This window comes from Haliotis asinina, unplaced genomic scaffold (genome assembly GCF_037392515.1).
Source record: "Haliotis asinina isolate JCU_RB_2024 unplaced genomic scaffold, JCU_Hal_asi_v2 scaffold_20, whole genome shotgun sequence".
Lineage (NCBI taxonomy): Eukaryota > Metazoa > Mollusca > Gastropoda > Lepetellida > Haliotidae > Haliotis > Haliotis asinina.
In genome coordinates, this window is record NW_027133892.1 from 608538 (window position 1) to 624827 (window position 16290).

Consider the following 16290-nt stretch of genomic DNA (forward strand, 5'->3'; position numbering starts at 1 on the left):
TGGGATCGGATGCATATTTAAAGAACTCTGACCCGGAAGCTGTCGTGTTTACCACCAATTCCATCGTGTGACTGCGCTTTCCTGGATCATCTTAAGGTCCGAAAATTCCACACTCCGAAGTCGTGGTCGGAATTCTTGCCCAGCGCGCCAAATCGGCATCCCCGACTGGAACCATCGACATCAATGCCGGAAGACATTGCAATCCGTACCCTTTGGGGTTTCTTGAAGGCACTTTCGGACACCTTGCACTATCTCCACACCGCCTACGCTATTAATAACACTGTAAACACCGACAATCCACCAATCGCCTTCGTCTGCACCTTCAACAAACCCCGAACCTTGCGCCAGGACCATCTTCTTCAACTTCTTCGCAACCAGCAACCAACACATACAAACCAAATAACGCCCAACAAAACCTACCACGGGGTACCAAAACAACCAAACTAACACACACACACCCAACCCAACCCAACCCAACCCAACCCAACCCTCATTTCCAGCCACACTTCATTCATCTCCCATATATGGGCACGTAGTACTATCGCCTCCACTCAGCCACAGGCGCTCCACAGGCGCCCATCACCTTCACGCTTCTTAAATACACTTTGCCTGTAGTCAGCTCTTCAACCACCACTGGTGCATAATTCCACTTTATTTTCTCTACACAGACCAACAGTTTACAATATAATTCTCGACATGTATTCAACATGCAACATGCATGCACGTGCCGCGTTCCGTGACGTCAGTGGTTTCGTCCTTGAGAGGTGGAATACGTTGCTGCACGTGCATTCCGTGAAAGAGATACAGAGCAAATGAATGCCACATAATACTATCACTTTAGAATGTTCAATTTCCGCCATTTGCGATCGTTCAAAATATTAAACGGCTACTGAAACGCAAAGCATGCCAAGGCTAGCGTCTGCACAACGTCAAGAAGCCATTGGGATGGTCCATGGGAGAATGTCTCAACGACAAGTGGTTGCACATTTCCTCTGCCACCGGAACACACCATTTCTGCACTGGTGAGACGCTACCAGAACACAAAAGACGTCGTCCATCGGCAACGTTCTGGACGTCCACGTGCAACGATGCCAAGACAGGACAGATGGATAAGGGTGACCCACCTTCCCCACAGGCTTCAGACTTCGCCGAATTCACCCCCAACACAGTTCGACAACGTATACGTCATCACGGGATCAGACCAGGACGTCCCGCCATACGACCTACGTCAACAACGGCATCGACAAGCTCGCCGAATGTGGTACTGAAATCATGTCCACAGACCCTGATTTTGGTGTAGAAATGTTGTTTTTACAGATGAGTCCAGGTATAACATTTCCCATTAACGCGTGGGAGAACAGGCGTGTGTCTTGGAGAGGAATGGATGTGGTTCCGTGATGGTCTGGGGTGGGATAACAGCACGCCCTTTGGTAATTGTTCAGGGCAACCTTACTGGTGTGGGCTACAGGGATAAGATTCGTCGACCTGTGGCAATTTCTTTTCTGCAAAGTCATAGCCCTGCGTCAACATTCCAACGGGACAGTGCCCGCCCTCTTGCAACACCACAACGTTGACTTAATGCCTTGGCAAATTCTCCGGATCTCTCTTTCGATAGAACATGTTTTGGACGAGGTGGATCTTCATCATCCGCAAGATAACGTCCTTGACCTTGCAACAGAACTTGAGAGGATCTGTCGTGACATGTTTGATAGGTTCTATGCGTCGTCGATGCACTGCTGTTCTTAATGCCGATGGTGGACATACCCGTTACTGAGCTTGTGACATGATCGTTTGACCCGTGCCCCGCTTGTGGACTAGTGACGTCATTGTGCTTGACTTTTCAGTTGAAATGCTCCCGGATTGTTCTGCTCTCATGATCCTTCCATTACAGTTTATATGTACCTTTGACATTGTTATCGTACTTATCAACTGGGAAAATATTTTGACAGTGCACAGTTTCTTTATGTGGCTAGTATATTTCCTTGCACTCGTAGTGATGAGTAAGCGTATTATATCAACATAATCAACTGATTTTAGGAACTTGTGCGGGAAGACAGAGGGAAGAACAAAAGAAAACAACGTGGGCTATGCTCAAGGTAATGATGACTGGGATATCTGATGCTGCTTGGTAGTGTTGATGATGTTGCTGGTCATGCTGCCTTTGATGAGTGATGTTCTGTTGATGATGCTGATAAACACATGTCCTGTAAGGCATTTGTGCATTTTCCACAGACTGTACTGAAATACCGTCAACAACTGTGGTACCCTAAGTGAATTTGCAAATGCAGTCTCTGTACATTCGGTATGCCCCCGTGAACATTCGTGACCGACTCGTGTTATTCCGGGACAAACCGAATAGCGAGACGGTTCTTCTCGGAGGTTACGGAAAGAGGCGAGTGGAGAGGAATGCCCCCTTGAAGCGGCTGGAATAGGTCATGAGGAAACCATGTTTGATGCAAGTGAGTGAGTTAGGTTTGGTTGTTGGGTGTTAGTTGATTTTTACGCCGCGTTTTGCATTATTTCTGCAATATCACAGTGGCTTACAGCTGAAATGAGCTCCACACATTATACCAATGTGGGGAATCAAACCCGAGTCTTCAGTGTGACGTACGACCGCTCTACCTACTAGGCTACCTCTTGGCCCTAACTGATGAAAGGCGACTAACAAAAGAAACATGTCAGTGCTTGTTAATATTAATGTAGAGAATGAAAACACATTATGTACAACATTTTCGTCCCCGCTGGCGAAGGTGTATGCTGGTGATACTGAGGGTGGTGGTGAATCTGTTGGTGATGGCGGTGTTGGGAGGCAGTGGCTACCTCATCTTCCTTGTGGCCAACATCAAAGAGACGCCGGTACCCTTACCAGATTTCTTCAGCGATTTCCTGGATAGATACGAGGTAAGTGGGATCGCTGGCCACTCAAGAGAACACTTCTTGGGCACAGAACTACAGACTGATAGAGTGAGCATGGGCCTCATGCTGACATTGTACGCCACATGCTTGTTTCCTAAAGGGTTATCCAGCGACTTACATCCTCCGAAGCCAGGGGTATATTTCAAGAACATGTAATCAGAGTTTGTCCGTTGGTTTGTTGTTTAACGCCACACTGTGTAGATCGATGATCATGATGTTTATCACCGGATAGTCCAGTGCACACTCTAGTATTCACAGTCCACCGCCATATAGCTGAGATATTCCTGAGTCCGGTGTGGAATAACAAACAAACAGAACGATTAAGATGATCTTACAACTGAATTCAGATATTATGCATTAATATACCACCCCCAAAAAAGAAACGCAGAGGCGATTTGTACTTTTCAAAATCTATTAATTACCTATTGTGATGAAACAATCGTACTAATCTGTAACAAACGCGTTGATAACATGATTTTACACAATTGCACATGTAAAAATCTATGTTACCTGAAAATGTTGATTTTGATGAGATTTCTTACAAAGACTGGAAAGTCATCGCCGCAACGCAACAGAAATCCGGCACCTTCCAGTTGAAACTGTGCAGCAAAGAGCAGTCACTGTTTGGCAATAAAACTCCAGATTACTTTCAGAAAATAGCATTCGGTTTGAAGGAGTTTCAAGGTGAAATCAATACGTCACGCCTTGACTCTGCGACACGCAACATCGCGATTGAAAGAATGCATGCTGGAGATTACCAATCTTCTGTGCGAGGAGTTTGAATGTTAGTCTGAGCAAGATATCATGACTTGCAGCTCGCTGCAACCAACAAATGACCGCCCCTGTAGTGGCAGACCTCGAGTTGCCCAAGATCGGTACATCCGGGTACTACAATTGCGTGACAATTTGTGGACGAATTATACATGTTTGAAAATACAACATATTCGTAACAAATGTCTCGTCTATGCGTTTCTTTTTCCGGATAGTATATTTCTTATGATTGCACTTGTGTATTGCAGCTGCCCCTAGTGGTTGCAGGTCTGAAGTTGATTGTTCCACTTGTGTTCAGCCAGTTGATCAGGTTGGAACAGTGGCACCCAAGAACGGAGTTGAAACTGACCCTGGGCAGGTAAAAGGGCATATCCAACATTAAGTTTGATGATTTGATGATGGTTAGAATGGGTCTTCTGCAACCAGTGCTTGTTGTCTGTGAAGACCCGTCTGGGAATCTGTCTTCAGTATCCATGATCTTAGTTAGATCGGATCGGATGATTTAGGCTTGTTGAGCGAGATATTCTCTGGGATTGACCAAAGTGTACATGACGTCGGTTTTCGACCCATACTCTTGGCATTTCGTGACAAAGCTGAAACAGGTGAAAAAGCGGTGAAGATCCGGGTTAGAATTGATCTTCAGTAACCTATGTTTGTCGTAACAGGTGACTAACGGGATCGAGTTATCAGGCTCGCTGACTTGGTTCAGACATGTCAGAGTATCCCAGTTGTGTAGATCGATGCTCATGCATTTGACCGCTGGTTTTTCTGGATTATTTACAAACCGCTGCCATAAAGCTGGAACATGTGCTGAGTGTTGCGTAAAACAACAGTCAATGATTGTCCAAAGCGACTGAGGGGCCAAACTTGGGAACTTGGCTGAAGTAGGAAAAATTGTGGATGCCCGTACCGTACTCCGTCACTTCATAATCGTTTATCGTCAACAGGACGACGTTGTTCTACATCGCCAGCCTCATCGTCTTTGTCGTGTCACTGTATGACGTCACAACCGAATGTATTGCCGACACTGCAAACTCCACCACAGAGCAGGTAATCTGTATGTCATGCTAAGAGTCTGTATGTCATGCTAAGAGTCTGTATGTCATGCTGAGGCACCGGTAGTCCTAAATGCATGAAATAGACAGCCCTCCCGAAACTCTTCAAGGTATCCCAGCAGGTTCCTCCAATGCGCCATCTGGTGACGCTGACTAATTTAGCGAGGTACTAGTGCCACCTTAAGATGCTGTAGGGGCTTGTGGTTGCTTGCTCGTCACGCAGAAGACCCGCGTTCGATTCTCCTCATGGCCACAATGTGCAAAGCCTATTCTAGTGTACCCACTATGATATTGCTGGAATATTGCCGAAAGCGGCTCCCTCACCGTTGATCCATCCAGGGTATAGTGGATATTTATCAGAACGCATACCCTGGAGATATCGAGGATGTCATGTGCCTAAATAGCGATAAAACAGATTTAGTCAGCTTTACATCTCGAAGGTTAATGTGGGACATTACAAGAAGTCCTGAAAGTTTCGATTTGAATGTAACTTTAGAGGGTAAGTGTTCATGGCAAACACTGATCACTGTTTTCATGTGTTACTGTGTTTGTTTCCAAAGAGAAACGCCTCGGAGTTCTGTTGCTGGGAAAACGAGGTTGGAGAGCAAGTGTTTAAAGTGCTTATCCTCGATCTGGGCCTCGTCCTCGTTGTGGGACTCATATTTGACGTTCTTCGAGCTGTTATTGTGAAGTCTTGTGGCCGCTTAAAGGTATTTTCAATTTCATATGTACTATGCATCATCTCACCAACATCGTCTCACCCAAATATGTGTACCGTGCCAGGACATCGTCTCACCCATACATATCTACTGTGCCAGAACATCGTCTCACCCATAGATATCTACTGTGCCAGAACATCGTCTCACCCACATTGGTGTACTATGGTAGGACATCGTCTCACCCACATTGGTGTACTATGCCAGGACATCGTCTCACCCACATATGTGTACTATGCCAGGACATCGTCTCACCCACATATGTGTACTATGCTAGGACATCGTCTCACTCACATATGTGTACTATGCTAGGACATCGTCTCACCCACATATGTGTACTATGCTAGGACATCGTCTCACTCACATATGTGTACTATGCTAGGACATCGTCTCACCCACATATGTGTACTATGCCAGGACATTGTCTCACTCACATATGTGTACTATGCTAGGACATCGTCTCACTCACATTGGTGTACTATGCCAGGACATCGTCTCACCCACATATGTGTACTATGCTAGGACATCGTCTCACTCACATATGTGTACTATGCTAGGACATCGTCTCACCCACATATGTGTACTATGCTAGGACATCGTCTCACTCACATATGTGTACTATGCTAGGACATCGTCTCACTCACATATGTGTACTATGCCAGGACATTGTCTCACTCACATATGTGTACTATGCTAGGACATCGTCTCCCCCACATAATTATGCGTACTATGCTGGGACATCGTCTCAGCACCTATGCTATACAGGGACCCCATGTCTGCTCTATACGAGGACACCCTTTCAAGCCGTGCCTGCTCTATACGTGGACATTCTTTCAACCTCATGTCTACACAGCACGAAGACACCTTTCAACCCCATGTCTACACAGCACGAAGACACCTTTCAACCCATGTCTGCTTTACACAAGGACACCCGTTAAAACACGTCTGCACCGCTTGAGGACACCCTTTTCAACCCCGTTTCTGCACATCACGAAGACACCCTTTCAACCACACGTCTGCAGAGCATGCAGATACCCTTTCAACCACATGTGTGTAGAGCATGAATAACACCATTTCAGTCTATATCTGCACAGAACGAAGACACCCTTTCAATCTATGCCTGCACAGCGCGAGGACATCCTTTACCACTTAATAGTAATTGTGTTTTCTTTGTGTTGTACAGTATCGCGAGATGGACGTAGCTTCTGGGGTGTTAGATCTCACCTATGGTCAAGCACTGGTCTGGCTCGGTCTCTACTTCTGTCCATTCCTGGCACTGGCGGGCGTTGTCAAACTTGTCATCCTCTTTTACTTCCAATATGTCATTGCCCGCACGTGCTACGTGGCGCCAAGAAAAGTGTTCCGAGCCTCGAGATCCGGGAACTTCTACATGTTTATTCTACTTCTCAACCTCTTCTTCGCTCTCTTTCCCCTGGGATACGCCGTCATAGAGTGAGTCCAGAAATATATTACCCATGGTTGTTACATTTGCGTAGATTGATGCTCATGCTGTTTGTCACTGGATTGTCTGGACCAGTGCTGATTAATTACAAACCGCCGTCACATAGCTTGAACATTACTTTAGTGCAGCTTTAAATAACAAACCAAAGAACATCTGTGGACCTACCATTTCTGGATTGGAGTGTCCTTAGATGTACTTTTAGGGACCATGTAATGTTGAAGGACGTTGAATTACACTCATGCAAGCACAGCTTTTCAGATTAATTTGAAATACATACGATTATGCATAATTTGAATAATTTCAAACATGACTTACATAATATTTACGTCAAAATCTGAAACCACTGCTAGGTTGAATTGAGTGAGTGAGTTCAGTTTTACTCCGCACTCATAAATTTTACAGCTTTATTGTAAATAATCAAGTCTAGACCAAACAATCCAGTGATCAACATCATGAGCTTCGAGCTGCGCAATTTGGAACTGATGACATATGTCAACCATGCCAGCGACTCTGAAAAAAAACAACAGAAGCAACCCCCCCAAAACAATTTGCGTTCTCCGTCCACCTTCGTACATGTATATCAAAATTGGCAGCAAAACTGTCCTAAACATCTGATCCTCAGGCCAGAAGGGTGCGGCAACCGACATTCATCGGATCCCACTTGATCCGGATGTCAAAGTGTTCTAACTTCGGATCCGAATTTTATCCTTTTATGAAAGCGATGCTGAATGTTTCGTAAATTCGGATACCACGGAAATCCGAAATTAACGCGCCCGAGACACTTTCAAGACAAAGCTACTGTGACTATTAACCGCAGTTAACGCGGATCCGAAAGTAATATCAAATTGCAAGTTACGTTGTACATGTGCAGTTTACTTGTCATTCTCTTCCCGCAGAGGTTACGAACGTCTGTTCTAATACGGCCATATTTCGCGGTTCTTGTAAAATCCCCTAGCGGCAACAAATGGCAGCAGATTTATCTACGATGTGACAAGTAACCCACTGTGGGAAGAGAATGTTTACTCGTACACAAAAACACAAAGTTTTATTTATGTTTTTATATGAAGAACGGATATGTTATAGTGGTATTTTTGCACATGCACGTCAAACTGATTTCTCCAAGGTCATGGTTCTCGACCTCTTCTTTTCCTCAAAGTGGTCTCAGACCTTCCAAACTTCGGGCATTCCGCTCACACAAAGCACACACGCCATGATAATATTAGCCGCGTTAAACCCAACTACCCCACTCACTTATTTTGTAGACTTCAGCCATCCGATGACTGCGGTCCGTTTCAGCTGGAGCGACATGTTTATGACGTCATCGCCTCACGTGTGGGAAACCTCCCTGATTGGCTACACGACGCTCTGGATTACATTGCAACACCCTCTGTCGTTATCGCCGTCATAATATTCCTGCTGTGAGTTACACTCATAATATTGGTTACGATAGCAACCAACCGTAAACATTCGGATTATAACGGGTCTTCAGAAACCAATGCTTAACTTGAGCGGTGATCGGTGATCGGTGATCGGTGATCGGTGGTATGGTCCACAGACATGGTTGATCCATGAAATAATAGCATTCTGGTTGCGAGGTCGGTGGGGTAGCCTAGTGGTTAAAGAGTTCACTCGCCACGCTGAAGACCCTGGTTCGATTCCACATGGTTAAAATGTGTAAAAAGTCCATAGATGATGTCCCCGGCTGTGATAATGCGGAAATCTTGCTGAAGTCGGCGTAAAACTAAATTCACTCCATTTGCAAGATCGATCCTGATGATGTCAATCACTGTATTGCCCGATACAGACTTCACTCACAGCCCGTCCTTAATGCTGGAATAATGTCGAGTGTGTCGCTAACCAACAAAAAACACCATAAAACAGGCAATAAACGTTACGGAAATTTTGACGAATGTACGATTTGAAATTTATCGCTTTTTGCACCAAACGAATGACACGCTTGTAGCTTCACATCTAGAATTGTTTTTATCATCAATAGAAGTCTGGGTATACAACTGATTCTATAAGTCTATGGTATATGGTATATGGTATATTTGATCAAATGGTAGAAAGCTCTCAAACAGTGTTGCTGGTATAAAAGATCAAATCTCGCCAGGGATTCCTTTAGTGACCTCAGTTGAAGTTATTGAACACAACGAAACAAAACTTGAGTGTCATATTTTCTATGTTCACGGTGTCAGTCTCTCGACTGTCTACTCTAATTCACGTCACAGACGTCGGTTGCCACCATGCAGCACGTGGTCCTGGTCTCACCCCGTCATCGATTTTGTATCACCGAAGTTGTCCCGATGTAGTCTTTTGTTCACTCTCGTATATCTTGCAAGTGGATGGCTCATGAATTACAGAACAACCAGTTCTTGTGAGAAACAAAGACAACATCGACATCTCTGTTCCCGACCGTTTAAAATTCGAAATGTAAACATCACTTGTTTATTGCTCGTTTTTTAAAAATAATCCACCGTCGATGGTACATGAGTATAACAAAGAAGTACATACAAAATGTACAAGATGACTAAATGATAGTCAATAAAAGTGTTTACAAACAATCTTAATGAATTTCGATACATTTTTAAGCGTAGATATTTGACATGGAACAACTTGACGGAGTTTTGACGAATTTGGCCAGGAACAATATGGTTCTTTAATCTATGATTTATTTGTGTCTGCAAAATAACTACATTTAAATAAATTGTTAAATTCATATCCAATCAAATGTGTATCACATAAGTTACAAAATCTTTCTTCTCTTGTGGTGTTTTGCCATATCCTGTGCTCGCATGTCCTAAATTAATATCTGGGAGAAGTAGATGTTCTTCGAATTTTGAGAGCGCTTCAGAACCTTCTTTAGAGGAATCATATCGCTCATCCATGTTTGTCTTTTAAGACTGATTCAACACTGGAAATGATTCAAGTTGTCACAACCATCAGGCAATCCACACTTACCGAGAATATGTTTGAGAAATGGATATTTGATGTTTTGTTTTGCTTAGTAATATATTGAAGAATGAAAGCTGCTATTTTGTTTTTTGGATGTGAGACTGTCAATTTACACAAATACGAAATTAGTCGTTTCAAAAGTTGGAGCTCAATAGGTTGTCTACCAAGTTCCCTGTACATCATGAAATTAGGTGTTATACTTTAAACCTGTAGCTAATTTTAGACAGTTTCGATTTACTCTATCATGTCAGTCTTTCATGTCCCCATATTTCACATCCATACATCAATATTGGTTCTACTAATCTATCAAATGCAGAAAGGAGCAGGTCTAGTGACAATTTACCGCGCTTCAATAGTGCTACCTTGGTATGTAGGTCAGCGTATTCACGTGGTACAGTGGTAGTTCCTCGGTCAATATACGTCCATGTGAACAGGTATTAACCTCCGGAAAATCTTTAATTGCACGCAAGCGTCATATACATTACGGTAATACCGTTATACAACGTTCATTGGATTAGCTTATTGCATCGAGAACATTGACCCTGGTGCGCCAACAACTTACTTTGACCGAGGCTGTCTGTACTGTTTATACTGACTCCGAGCCGACCAGTACTTGTTGTACACATTAATACCAAGGGCCAGACAGGGACCAACAAGTACCACATTTCAACTTAGGGCGGATACTTGAACCGCTACACCTCAGAGGCGGCTTCACCAAGAAAGAAAGCGGGCGGGAAAAATTGGCGATAAAGATTTTATTCACTGATTGAAATTTTCATAATAAGATCACTTGGCGAGTCTTAAAAATATGAAGATCGAATCGTTTTCATTCGGAATTAAAGAAAATGTATGTAAATAAAGATCAAACTGGTCATGAGTTCAAAGGTAAAAAAATGTATATTTTTTTTTATCAAACCAGGGCATATATTTCCACACTGAGAGAAGAAAACGTTGTGTTTGTTCCCGTTGGAAGGAACATTAAGACAGCGATGGATATGAGAAACACAGAAGAAAACTACGGACAGTCTCATAAGTGACACCGAAATGAACTCATCAACGACCGAATTTGCACCTGGTTGCGTCTTAAATGGCGTCATGCCTTGAATCAAATTAAATACTGTTCATGGCGCAAAACCATCTTCTCTCACTCAATGCCAGGCTGAAACTTAACTTTCAAAATACATATGTACCACCAAAAAGACAAATCCCCCTTTCTGCCGATCCCCATAAATAATAGAGCCTAGATAATCTTTGGTTTCCCAAAACCTGATGCTATCAGGACTTGCGTTGAATTAAACGTTTCTAAACATCTTATACCTGGATGACAGACTTAATCAGTGTAAGACTGAAATGGAAAAGAAACGTCGCTGGAGACTGTGTAGACGTCCAATATCTTGTCGTTGATTTAGCCCTAGTTGCTGTGTTCAGAAAACAAGTGAACCATTGCCATTCAAGCCGGCAATTTATGCCTGAATGCATGCATGATGCATGATGCATGATGCAGGTGCATCTCGATTTCAGTGTACGAACTCTTCCCTTTGCATTAACAAAAACATTTCTAACCTCAATCTCAAGTGATATTTAACTGGGCAAAACAGACTATACGACCACGATTCATGACTTCCTCAAACTCGACTTCCAGTGTATATTTAAAAAATAGGATAAAATACTCCACTGATGCTCCAATATTACGTTTCTTTTGTCCTTCAGTATATATCGGTTCTCTAATGTGCGGTAGGGTATCCGTCAAATGCCGTTACTGACACTAATACTTACTTACCTACTTAGGCCCGATACCCCTCGTGGGACATAGGCCGTATTCTCCAGATCTCCCCGTCCTGGGCTTTCCACTCTGTCTGGTGCCAGATGAATCCTGTTTTATTTTTATCACCATCGAGGTCGCGTCGTAGGTATTTTTCGACCTGCTCCCCCTTTTCCCCCTGAGTATACCATGTTAGTGTTAATACTGTTAACTCATGATCTAATACCACCTGTCCCCAGTGAAACCTGGTTTATCCAAATTCTGACTCTTGCGTCTGACGCTTGTATACTCAACATAAAAAGTTCAGGACTTGAATATTGAATTGGAGACTTTGATTTTACGCTGCTTTTGGCAATATACCAGTTAAACATGACGGGGGACACCAGAAATGGGCTCATCTACCTTTCACAAACCAAATGGGTTTGCTCACTGCCGTGCACCGCCTACTTCTCGTAAACGTGTTCTCTGCGCCGGTCCCACTTATTCTTGTTTGCAGTAATATAAGACATTCACACACGCACTTTTCCTACAGACTCCTTCTCTTCTACTACATGGCGCGGTCCTCGTCTTATAAAGAGGTTGGCAAGCAGCTCAGGAAACAGCTGACTATGGTAAGTACATGCCACTTCAGGATTATGTCGTCATCCACCCTTTGTGTTATAGCGAGAGGTCTGGGTCACAATTGTTTTCCATTGTTGACTGTGATGATAGCAGTAAAATTCTAATTGCAAATAAAGTATCTGTGTAGGGTGACACTAGAAATTCTTGAATGATAAGTCTTGGACTTAAGGGGTGAATCTCCCAACAATATTCAGTTCCAGCATCCGCATGCTTTGTCGAGTCTTCTAAAGAGCTATGTTTCTCTGCAAATTCAAAAGAAATGTATCATAACATCCAGTCTAAGTAAACTTTGACTCAGTTGTATTCGTTACACTCCACCACTGAGTCCAACAAACCCGACTAGAAGGTCGTGTCAGGTAACCTTTGAGCGACCTGTGACCGTCCAATCAAACGCGAGACGGTTAATTAGATTTAAGCAATCAGACAACAGCTACTATTTAGGGATCGGAGGGGCTTTCAAAATATTCAGGTCACTGACACAGATCTCTCCACAAACAAAAATCTGCATATAACCGTTATTTGACCTGCAGTATATACGCTTTGGGGTTTCTGTTGACATGGTTACCATTAGCTAATATTTCCGAAAGCTAAACACTATTTTCAGCGACTGTTTACTCACCGTTGTCATCGTTGTACGTACGCCGTGTAAATCACCCGGAATCCAGCGTATGCTAATTAGCATTCGGAATCGTTTGGGTGCGAACCCTTTCGAGATAAAAGTTCAAAAGATATGTGCGAATGTCCACTTTCGCGATTTGGTAAGCTGCGTTCTTATAGGTCAATCTCAAGGGTTACCTGACGCGACCTCCCGTAAGGTTTTGTTGGACTCAGTGGTGGAGTGTAACGAAACGTCGAGATTTCAAACAGACCACATATTTGTATATTATGACACTAGATCCTAAAAAATAGAATTTCTTGTGACATAATTTTGACACCTTCGGATAATGAACTGTCTAGATTAATATGTGCGCAGTTCAGTTCAGATGAAGTCCTGTTGTAGAAAATGGCGTCGACGCACTCACTTTGTCGGGCGTGATTCTAAACCATTGTGTTTCATGAGAAACATCTGGTTTGCAGGAAAGAACGGTGGAGAAAAAGAGGATCTTTCTAAAAGCAAGGGCTCTTCAAGGTAAATGGTAAACAAGAATCGTGCATCATGGTAAACTGTCAATGGTGCAGGGTTATGTAGTCCCACGTAACTTCCATACTTCCATACTTAAGAAAAAAACAAAAAACAAAAAACAGAGGTCGTTTTCGCAGGGGCCGGTGGCCTAATATTACTCCAGTATTGCAAGTTTTTCAGGGACCGGAACCCTACTAATTTGCCAGTATTGCAAGTATTTCAGGGACCGGAACCCGACTGTTGTGCCAGTATTGCAAGTTTTTCAGGGACCGGAACCCTACCAATGTGTCAGTATTGCAAGTTTTTTTTATCAACTGAATGTTGCTGAACGCCGCAACCCGCAATAGTATTCCCCACAACATTCCCATGGCACGTGACAATACAGACCATATCAAAGACCCGTAAAGATCCTCATTAGAATTGGTCTTCGCGACTAACGCGACTGTGATGAGAGGCGACTGACGCGTTCGAGTTTACAGGTTGAAACTTGGGATCATGATCATGCTAATCACTGGATTGTCTGGTCCGGACTCAATTATATACAGACCACCGCCATAGACCTGTAACATTTTGTTAAACAAACAAAATAAAACATCAGCCAGTGAGTGAAAACACGTCCGCCGCCATTGGGGCTAGATGGTCGCCATCTAAATATAAGTGTGTGTGAGTTTAGTCAGCGGGCCTGACCACCCGATCCTGCAAGTCGCCTCCCATGACAAGCATAGTCACCTTTTGTGGCATGCATGGGATGCTGAGGACGTAATCTACCCCGGATCTTCATGGGTCCATCTAACAAAAACACTCGCTGACCTTGTTCACACACGTCATCGAAACTCAATGATCGATGCTCATGCTGTTAATGACCGGATTGTCTTATGCTTCCTTATTTACTAACCAACGTCTTGCATGTTGATCAAACCTCTTGCCTCTCACATAAAACTTGCAACTTTTATAAAACTGCAGTCTGCAGATTGACGAACGAAAAATGCACACACTTCTGACAAACATGATACGATAAATAACCAATGTACAAGATACTGGTGTATGGTATTGCATGACGCTCACTCAAGCATACAACTATCCATCTGGACAACTTCAAGCGGTGCCTTTAAAAACCTTATAAAGGTTTCAAGTACATCTAACAACATTTTATGAATCCCAAATATAACATGTTTCATTTGACCATTTTATACGAGACATTGTGCATTCACGGCTTTCTGCCTTTGGAACCGTGCCAATTTACACTTATCATGGAGGTACACAAACTCCGCAGTTGTCCGACTTCAGATTTACGTGAGACTGGAACATAGCAAAACCAATTTGCTTGGGCAGGGTCGTAGTCTGACTTTTCTTGATGGGCGGTGGACAGTTCCTACGTTAATAGAGCGTTATGTCAACACTTTGAAGCAGAATAAGTAATCTGTAAGAAAATGCTAAGGAAGCAGTTGCCCTGCTGCCCCCCTGGTCTACCTGCCCTGTTGATGTTGACAGATAATTTGCATAATAATAAAACATAAAAACAGCTGCATTTGTATCATTTTCTGGCTGAGGCCGACTACCTTTTGGGTCGACCCTCGCATGCTGTTTATGATTACGTAAGTGCATATAACATCTCACCTAATGACAGTTAAGCCTGATACATGTCTCTTAATCTAATGATACACATTGTGCTGTTTTCTTCACAGGCCGTTCCCTATCAAGACCGTCAGATGCTGCAAGCGTTTCGAGCGTGTTTACTGACACAACCCCATAATTCACCTGTGAGTGAACTTAAATTAATGCCCAGTAGACGTGTCTGGTCGGAAAGCGAGTTGGGTATTTGAAAATCATGGCGAATCAGGTCACAGGATTGTTGCACGACTAAGGGAGGTAACTCGTCTGTGTGATAATGATAAAACAGAAGACAACAAAGGAAAGCCAAAGTGAACTACGATGAGTGAGTGAGTGAGTTTTTCGCTTTCAGCAATATTCCAGCAATGTCACGGCGGGGGACACCAGGATCGGGCTTCACACATTGTGCCCATGTGGGAATCGAACTCGGGTCTTCGGCGTTACGATGGAAATGATGTGAAATTTCTTCTATATGATCCAGGACAGTGACCACGTGATTACTTCAGAATAAACCAAGGTTTGTTTTTAATGCGATCAGAATTGAAATTACATTGTAACCCGGAACTTCACGGGTCAAGCGATGGTGTAAATTATGATAACTGAACGACACAAGTAAATGAATACATATGCTGATGTATGACATTTCATGTTCAGAATAAACAGGGCTTACTATGTGATTCAGAATAAACAGGGCTTACTATGTGATTCAGAATAAACAGGGCTTACGAAGTGATTCAGAATAAACAGGGCGTACTAAGCGATTCAGAATAAACAGGGCTTACTATGTGATTCAGAATAAACAGGGTTTACGAAGTGATTTTGAAACAAGCAAGGAGTACTAGGTGATTCAGAATAAACAGGGCGTACTAAGTGATTTAGAATAAACAGGGCGTACTAAGTGATTCAGAACAAACAGGGCTTACGAAGTGATTCAGAATAAACAGGGCTTACGAAGTGATTTTGAAACTAACAAGGAGTACTAGGTGATTCAGAACAAACAGGGCGTACTAAGTGATTCAGAATAAACAGAGCGTACTAAGTGATTCAGAATAACCAGAGCATACTAAGTGATTCAGAATAAACAGGGCTTACGAAGTGATTCAGAACAAACAGGGCTTACTAAGTGATTCAGAATAAACAGGGCTTACGAAGTGATTTTGAAACTAACAAGGAGTACTAGGTGATTCAGAATAAACAGGGCGTACTAAGTGATTCAGAACAAACAGGGCTTACTAAGTGACGGAAGGGGATTACCCACATGACGTCAAACGATGATAGAGAGGTGAGTGTGGTTAGGT

At 43.2% G+C, this 16290-nt stretch overlaps 1 pseudogene; it reads left to right on the plus strand.

Annotated features, from left to right (window-relative positions):
- Positions 1-952: 952 nt before the first annotated feature.
- LOC137269964 (transmembrane channel-like protein 2-A) lies at positions 953-15134 on the plus strand (annotated as a pseudogene).
- The last annotated feature ends 1156 nt before the right edge of the window (positions 15135-16290 follow it).